Here is a 9,955-nt window from a genome sequence, read left to right as displayed (position 1 = left end):
ACACCAACATGGCACAAGTATACATATGTAACAAACCTGCACGTTATGCATATGTACCCTACAACTTAAAGTATAATAATAATAAATAAATTTAAAAAAATAAATAAATTACGGGCATCCAAATTGATAAAGAGGAAGTAAAGCTGTCGCTGTCTGCTAATGATATAATCATACCTAGAAGACCCTAAAGACTCCTCCAGAAAGCTGCTAGAACAGATAAATGAACTCAGCAGAGTTTCAGGATACAAAATTAATGTGCACAAATCAGTAGCTCTGCTACACACCAACAATGAACAAGCAGAGAATTAAATCAAGAACTGAACCCCTTTTACGACAGCAGTTATTAAGAAATAATAACTTGGAATATATCTAAACAAGGAGGTGAAAGACATCAAGAAAAACTAGAAAACACTGCTGAAAAAAATCACAGGTTACGTAAAAAATGAAAATTTACCCCATGCTCATTCATGAATAGAAACATTATTGTGAAAATGACCACACTGACAAAAGCAATCTACAAATTCAGTGCAATTCTCATTAAAATGCCACCATCATTCTTCACAGACTAGAAAAAAAAATTCTAAAATTCATACGGAACCAAGCAAGAGCCAACATACCCAAAGCCAGACTAAGCAGAAAGAACAAATCTGGTGGTGTCACATTACCTGACTTCAAACGATACTCTAAGTCCATAGTCACCAAATAGCGTGGTACTGGTATAAAAATAGGTACATAGACCAATGGAACAGAATACAGATCCCAGAAATAAACCTGAATATTTACAGCCAACTTATCTTTGACAAAGCAAACAAAAACATAAAATGGGGAAATGACACCTTATTCAACACATGGTGCTGAAATAATTGGCAAACCGAATGTAGGAGAATAAAACTAGATCCCCATCTCTCACCTTATACAAAAATCAAGTCATGAATCAAGGACTTAAATCTAAGACCTGAAACTATAAAAATTCTAGAAGATGATATTGGAAAATCCCTTGTAGACATTGGCTTAGGCAAAAACTTCACAACCAAGAACCCAAAAGCAAATGCAACAACAGCAAAAATAAATAGGTGAGACTTCGTTAAACTAAAGAGCTTCTGCACAGCAAAGCAACAGTCAGCAGACTAAGCATAAAACCCACAGAGTGAAAGAAAATCTTCACAATCTATACATCTGCAAGATAACCAATATCCAGAATCTACAAGAAACTCAAACAAATTAGCAAACAAACAATCCCATGAAAAAGTGGGCTAAGTACGTGAATAAACAATTCTCAAAAGAAGATATACAAATGGCTAACAAACATAGGAAAAAATGCTCAATATCACTAATGATCAGGCGAATGCAAATGAAAACCACAATGTGATACCACCTTACTCCTGCCAGAATGTTCATAATCAAAAAATGAAAAAATAATAGTTGTTGGACAGGCACGGTGGCTTACACCTATAATGCAAGGTGGCCAAGATGGGTGAATCACTTAAGGTCAGGGGTTTGACACCAGCGTGTACAACATGGTGAAACCCTGTCTCTACTAAAAATACAAAAAACCTATTACCTAGGTGAGGTGTCACATGCCTGTAATCCCAGCTACTCCAGAGGGTGAGGCAGAAGAATGGCTTGAACCTGGGAGGCAGAAGTTACAGTGAGCCAAGTTCATGCCACTTCACTGCAACCTGGGTGAAAGAGCAAGACTCCATCCATCTCAAAAATAAATAAATAAATAAAAATAATAGATGTTGATGTGGAAGTGTTGAAAAGGGAACACCTCTACATTGCTGCTGGGAATGTAAACTATAAATGAGTGGATAAAGAAATTGTGGTGTATATACAATTGAATACTACTCAGCCATAAAAGGAATGAATTAATGGCATTCGCATCAACCTCGAAGAAGCTGGAGACCATTATTCTAAGTGAAGTAACTCAGGAATGGCAAACCAAACACTGTATGTTCTTACTCATAAGTGGCAGCTAAGCTACAAGGATGCAAAGGCATAGGAATGATAAAATAGACTTGGGGAAAAGGATGGGAAGAGGGTGAGGGATAAAAGAGTACAAATTGAGTTCAGTGTATACTGCTCTGGTGATGGGTCACCAAAATCTCACAAATCACCACTAGAGAATTTAGGTAATTAAATACCAAATCCCCAAAAACCTATGGAAATAAAATAATTAAAAATGAAATAAAATAATAAAAAATTTAAAAACATAGTTACTAAAAAATTCTTCTAAAATGTAAAAAAAAAATAAAAAAATTAAAAAAGTTTCTGAAGGTCATATACCAGAAACTCCATTATGTTGCCTCTTAATGCGTATATTTGAGCCCACTTCCTCAACTTTTGAGAACTTATCAGGAAGCTGCTGATCACCTGTTTCAGGTGTTTTCTATCTCTAGTGAGCCTGTATCTCCCTGTACCTAACTGCAACCAATATTACTTTAGAATTAACAACCACTTGACTTGACCATCACCTGGTGATGAACACTTGACATTTCTAATGTGTGGAGGTGGAAGGATCTCTCCTGCCTTGCTCATGTCTGTCCCGCTACCTACTGCAACACTTTTAGATTTCTTTTTTTTTTCTTTTTGAAGATGGAGTCTCGCTCTCTCACCCAGGCTGGAATGTAGTGGCGCAATCTCAACTCACCGCAACCTCTTCCTCCCGGATTCACACCATTCTCCTGCCTCAGCCTCCCCTGTAGCTGGGACTACAGGTGCACGCCACCATGTCTGGCTAATTTTTTGTATTTTCAACAGAGACAGGGTTTCACTGTGTTAACCAGGATGGTCTCAATCTCCAGACCTAGTGATCTGCCTGTCTCGGCCTCCCAAAGTGCTGGGATTACAGGCATGAGCGACTGCCCCTGGCCTGAGATTTCTTATTATCAGATTTTAGGTAGGACAAACAACTGATATTTCTAGCTTTTGATTTTTTTTTAACCGAAAATATTAGTTCCCAAATGAAACTAATAAGCCTCAACCAAGATTACGGCTTAGCCAAGCATCTATGAGGCATCTCCAAAGAGGTGAAGGAGTACCTCAAAAAATCAAAAAATCACACAAATATCAAAACAAATAAGGCTGGTTCCTTTATCTGAAATTAAACCCAGGATGCAGCAGTAAAAGCATAAAATTTTTAACTATTCGATGACAAGGTAAATTGGGTTTTACTGTTATTTTCTCATAGGTTGTAAGGCAAGCAGTTTGAGTTTACAGAAAAAATTAACTTTGTTTAGGTCAGATTTTTGCTGTGTAATTTAGTTAAAAGAAATTTTAAGGCTAGCCATAACACTATTAGTAGGTATCTTTCTTTGAAATTAGATCCTCTGATTAACCGTTTGGAATAAGAGAGCTCTAAAATATTTTTTAACTTAGAAGTCCTAATGTAAAGAATCCATCTTCTGGGCATGGACAATTAGAATTTCCAGTGATGTATTGATTCTAAGTGACTCAATCCAACAGCCTCTTTGGTGAAAAACCAACCCCAGTGATCTTTTCCCCACCCCAACAAAATATGTACTCTCAGGAACAGGCTTAGGAAAGCAAAAGACTCGTGTTGCCACAGCCCTATCCAAGCAAAAAGACTTGGGATGACAAAAGTCCAAGATGGAAGGGATTTGTTGTGACAAGCTCTCCTGGGAGCTTAACACGTTTGGAAAACAAAAGAAAAAATAAAAAAACTCAGGTTCTCAGCCATGTTAAGGCTGGTCACCTAATGTGACTCAAAAATGATTCCTCCCCCTGATGGTGGACCAAGAGTGAATGCTCCGACTTGGTCACAAATCAAGTCCTCAAGGACATATGACCACTAGAGCGTAATTGACATTACCGACCTCCTGAGTAGAGAGCAATCATACACCTGCAGATGATCAAAGGTTGTTCTTTTTTTTAATTTTTTAATTATTTTTTTATTTTTTATTATTATTACACTTTAAGTTGTAGGGTACATGTGCATAGTGAAGGCAGAAATAAAGATGTTCTTTGAAACCAATGAGAACAAAGAGAAAACATACCAGAATCTCTGGACACATTTAAAGCAGTGTGTAGAGGGAAATTTATAGCACTAAATGCACACAAGAGAAAGCAGGAAAGATCTAAAATGGACACTCTAACATCACAATTAAAAGAACTAGAGAAGCAAGAGCAAACACATTCAAAAGCTAGCAGAAGGCAAGAAATAACTAAGATCAGAGCAGAACTGAAGGAGATAGAGACCCAAAAAACCCTCCAAAAAATCAATGTATCCAGGAGTTGGTTTTTAAAAAAGATCAACAAAATTGGCAGACCACTAGCAAGACTAATAAGGAAGAAAAGAGAGAAGAATCAAATAGACGCAATAAAAAATGATAAAGGGGATATCACCACCGACCCCACAGAAATACAAACCACCATCAGAGAATACTATAAACACCTCTATGCAAATAAACTAGAAAATCTAGAAGAAATGGATAATTTCCTGGACACTTACACTCTTCCAAGACTAAACCAGGAAGAAGTTGAATTCCTGAATAGACCAATAGCAGGCTCTGAAATTGAGGCAATAATTAATAGCCTACCAACCAAAAAAAGTCCAGGACCAGATGGATTCACAGCTGAATTCTACCAGAGGTACAAGGAGGAGCTGGTACCATTCCTTCTGAAACTATTCCAATCAATAGAAAAAGAGGGAATCCTCCCTAACTCATTTTATGAGGCCAACATCATCCTGATACCAAAGCCTGGCAGAGACACAACAAAAAAAGAGAATTTTAGACCAATATCCCTGATGAACATCGATGCAAAAATCCTCAATAAAATACTGGCAAACCGGATTCAGCAGCACATCAAAAAGTTTATCCACCACGATCAAGTGGGCTTCATCCCTGGGATGCAAGGCTGGTTCAACATTCGCAAATCAATAAACATAATCCAGCATATAAGCAGAACCAAAGACAAGAACCACATGATTATCTCAATAGATACAGAAAAGGCTTTTGACAAAATTCAACAGCCCTTCATGCTAAAAACGCTCAATAAATTCGGTATTGATGGAACTTACCTCAAAATAATAAGAGCTATTTATGACAAACCCACAGCCAATATCATACTGAATGGGCAAAAACTGGAAAAATTCCCTTTGAGAACTGGCACAAGACAGGGATGTCCTCTCTCACCACTCCTATTCAACATAGTGTTGGAAGTTCTGGCTAGGGCAATCAGGCAAGAGAAAGAAATCAAGAGTATTCAGTTAGGAAAAGAAGAAGTCAAATTGTCCCTCTTTGCAGATGACATGATTGTATATTTAGAAAACCCCATTGTCTCAGCCCAAAATCTCCTTAAGCTGATAAGCAACTTCAGCAAAGTCTCAGGATACAAAATTAATGTGCAAAAATCACAAGCATTCTTATACACCAGTAACAGACAAACAGAGAGCCAAATCATGAATGAACTTCCATTCACAATTGCTTCAAAGAGAATAAAATACCTAGGAATCCAACTTACAAGGGATGTAAAGGACCTCTTCAAGGAGAACTACAAACCACTCCTCAGTGAAATAAAAGGGGACACAAACAAATGGAAAACATACCATGCTCCCGGATAGGAAGAATCAATATGGTGAAAATGGCCATACTGCCCAAGGTTATTTATAGATTCAATGCCATCCCTATCAAGCTACCAATGAGTTTCTTCACAGAATTGGAAAAAACTGCTTTAAAGTTCATAAGGAATCAAAAGAGTCCGCATCTCCAAGACAATCCTAAGTCAAAAGAACAAAGCTGGAGGCATCACGCTACCTGACTTCAAACTATACTAAAAGGCTACAGTAACCAAAACAGCATGGTACTGGTACCAAAACAGAGATATAGACCAATGGAACAGAACAGAGTCCTCAGAAATCATACCACACATCTACAGCCATCTGATCTTTGACAAACCTGAGAGAAACAACAAATGGGGAAAGAATTCCCTATTCAATAAATGGTGCTGGGAAAATTGGCTAGCCATAAGTAGAAAGCTGAAACTGGATTCTTTCCTTACTCCTCATACAAAAATTAATTCAAGATGGATTAGAGACTTAAATGTTAGACCTAATACCATAAAAACCCTAGAGGAAACCCTAGGTAGTACCATTCAGGACATAGGCATGGGCTAAGACTTCATGTCTAAAACACCAAAAGCAACGGCAGCAAAAGCCAAAATTGACAAATGGGAGCTAATTAAACTAAAAAGCTTCTGCACAGCAAAAGAAACTACCATCAGAGTGAACAGGCAACCTACAGAATGGGAGAACATTTTTGGAATCTACTCATCTGACAAAGGGCTAATATCCAGAACCTTCAAAGAACTCAAACAAATTTACAAGAAAAAGACAAACAACCCCATCAAAAAGTGGGCAAAGGATATGAACAGACATTTCTCAAAAGAAGACATTCATACAGCCAACAGACACATGAAAAAATGCTCGTCATCACTGGTCTTCAGATAAATGCAAATCAAAACCACAATGAGATACCATCTCACACCAGTTAGAATGGCAATCATTAAAAAGTCAGGAAACAACAGGTGCTGGAGAGGATGTGGAGAAATAGGAACACTTTTACACTGTTGGTGGGATTGTAAACTAGTTCAACCATTATGGAAAACAGTATGGCGATTCCTCAAGGATCTAGAACTAGGTGTATCATATGACCCAGCCATCCCATTACTGGGTATATACCCAAAGGATTATAAATCATGCTGCTATAAAGACACATGCACACGTATGTTTATTGCAGCACTATTCACAATAGCAAAGACTTGGAATCAACCCAAATGTCCATCAGTGACAGACTGAATTAAGAAAATGTGGCACATATACACCATGGAATACTATGCAGCCATAAAAAAGGATGAGTTTGTGTCCTTTGTAGGGACATGGATGCAGCTGGAAACCATCATTCTTAGCAAACTATCACGAGAACAGAAAACCAAACACTGCATGTTCTCACTCATAGGTGGGAACTGAACAATGAGATCTCTTGGACTCGGGAAGGGAGACATCACACACCGGGACCTATCATGGGGGGTGAGGGGGGAGATATTGCATTGGGAGTTATACCTGATGTAAATGACGAGTTGATGGGTGCTGAAGAGTTGATGGGTGCACCACACCAACATGGCACAAGTATACATATATAACAAACCTGCACGTTGTGCATATGTACCCTACAACTTAAAGTATATATATATAAAAAAAGAGTTAACAGCATAGGCCCTCATCTGCCAGTGTAATTCGCATTTATTTAGTACAGATTAAATAACAAAGGTGTTGAGTAAACACGACTAGAAGGTAATTGACATTGCAGACTTCCAGGAGAGTAGTTCCCCCAGCATAAGATTGAATGTTGGTTTTAGGACTGCCTGAGTAAACAAGCTATTTAGATAAACTCCTCTACATTCCTGTGTATCTATGTCCTAAGCTTTTAAGATAATTCAGCTGCCTTCAGACAAACCTTTTACTGAAGCTATGCAAACCACCAGGTTCCAAGAAGGTTTGTGACTATTTCCTATAACTGTCTTTATAATTTTTCTCTTAAAATATTTCCCACCACCTTGACTAAAGTCCCAAAGTTGAGAAGACAGGAAAGGGCATCAAACAAGCAAGAAAAAATTAGAACAAATTTGACCATAAGAAAGTAAAATGTTGGTCAGGTCTTTCAACACAGATCCAGAAAAAAAGGGAGATTAGGGCCAGGCTATGAGGACACCGAATGGCAGCCTACGTAACGGGAACTTTATCTTACAGATAAGAGAAGTCACTGGAAAGCTTTGAGAAGGTCACAAACATGACAAACAGCATTTCCAGGAAGATTATACTGTGACCAGCACTAGGCAAGAGAAGTTGGGAAATGATCTTCAACTTTGGACACTTAATAGAAATATTTAAAAGATCTATATTTCTTTTCTTTTCTTTTCATATTTAATTTTGAAATAATTTCAGACTTTCTAAAATGTTCCAAAAATAGACAAAGTCCTCATATGCTTTTCATTCAACTTCCCCAAATATTTACATTATAGATATGCACCTAATAATCAAAATCAATTAATGATTATTAACACTGTAAAATGAAAGCCTGTAGAGACCTTATCCAAATCCCCTCTATGTTCTGACTAATGTCCCTTTACTGGACCAGGATCCAATCTAATAACACATATTGCTCTTCATTGTACTGTTCTCTCAGTCTTCTTTAGTCTGGGAAAGTTAGGATTTGCCTTTAAGAGCTTCACAATTTTGAAGAGTATTGGTTACTTATTTTGTAGCAGACCCTCATTTTGGAGTTTTCTAATATTTTCTCACGATTAAACTCAGGTTAAACAGTTTGTAGAAGAATACCACAGGGATGATGCTGCACCTTCTCCATCCATTATATTAGAATGCCCTAAGATGTCGTCATCTCTGACTACTGAAGACATTAACTTTGATTATTGGGTTAAAGTTCCTCCACTGCAAAATGACCCTTTTCCTTGAAAGCATTTTTAAACAATCAATGTCTGGGCTACAACACACATCAGCGAAATCAGAAATGCTTGAGTGATGGTTCAGGCATTGGTAGGCTTTAAATGCTCTACAGGTGACTGTAATCAATATCTGGAAATGGAAACATATGGCTTAGACAGTGAAGATTAGAATCCTGAAAATCAGCTAGGAGACCATTGCTAAGGCTTCTCTTGAAAAAAAAAAAATCTAATTCTAAACAAAAGCAAATACATGTGGATTTTGGCATGGACATGTGTTTGAGACATTGAGGAAAAATGTAAATCACCTGATGGGAAAAGAGATGCGTGAGTAGACTGCAGTCCAGTTAAAAAAAGAAAAGGCAGAATCAGGTGTGGTGACACTTGCTTGTAATTCCAGCATTTTGGGAGTGAAAGTGGGCAGATCACTTGGGCCTAGAAGTTTGAGAAAAGCCTGGGATTTCACCAGCCTGGGTGAAACACCATCTCTACAGAAACAAACACAAAAAATTAGCTAGGCATGGGGGCACGTGCCTGTGATGCCAGCTACTCAGGAGGCCGAGGCAGGAGGATTGCTTGAGCTCACAAGATTGAGGCTGCAGTCAATTATGATATCGCCACTGCACTTAAGCCTGGGTATGAGAGTGAGACACTAGCTCTTTAATGAAAAAAAAAAAAAAAAAAACTACAAAAAAAACCAGTAAAAATAATGTTCTAAGGTCAGATCTAGTACAAAAACTGCATCTTATTCTGTGATGTTTAGATGCTATAATTAAAATAGAACATGGAGGTGTTTCCATATGAATAGCTGACAGATTCTACACTTTTTATACACCTGCTTTATATTCTATTGTGTAGATATAAGGTAATCTGTTGAATTAGCATCGTGCTGGTGAAAGTCTAGGTTGTTCCCAACATTTTGCTGTTAAACAAACAATACAGTGAATAACCCTGATTAGGTGTCATTTTTCATGACTGGTAGTGTGATAAATTTTTCCCAGTAAAGTTTGGGAGGCAAAAATATGTATTTTTAAAATTTTGACATGCATTAAGAAATTTTACTCTCCAAGGTTTGTACATATTTTTATGTTCCAAGAAAAGTAGGGGAGGGTTATATCACCTCAGCTGCTCTCACACTAAAGTCCTGAGTGACAGGACGTTTAGGGACACAGGCACATGGCCATATCCCTGGTGCCCACACAGGGCAGGGGCATCTGTATCCTGGGAAGCTCCAGGAAAGGTGAGGATCCCCTCTAGAGGACACCCTACTAAGGATCAGAAAGGGGCCAAGGAAGTCAAGAGATTACAGCAGGTCTTAAAGTATGGGAAAGTTCAAGTGGAGGGTGTTAAGGTTCAAGGAGCAAGCTGAGGTGAGAAAGTGGTAGAGACTGATGGAAGAAGGTAAAAAGCTCTAGGGAAGCTAGGGAAGGCACATGAGGGCTCTCCACTCCTCCTCAGCATTGAACTTTGTAGTGGT

Source organism: Macaca nemestrina, chromosome 20, assembly GCF_043159975.1.
Source record: "Macaca nemestrina isolate mMacNem1 chromosome 20, mMacNem.hap1, whole genome shotgun sequence".
In the NCBI taxonomy this organism is placed as follows: Eukaryota; Metazoa; Chordata; class Mammalia; order Primates; family Cercopithecidae; genus Macaca; species Macaca nemestrina.
Note: the sequence above shows the minus strand (reverse complement) of the source record.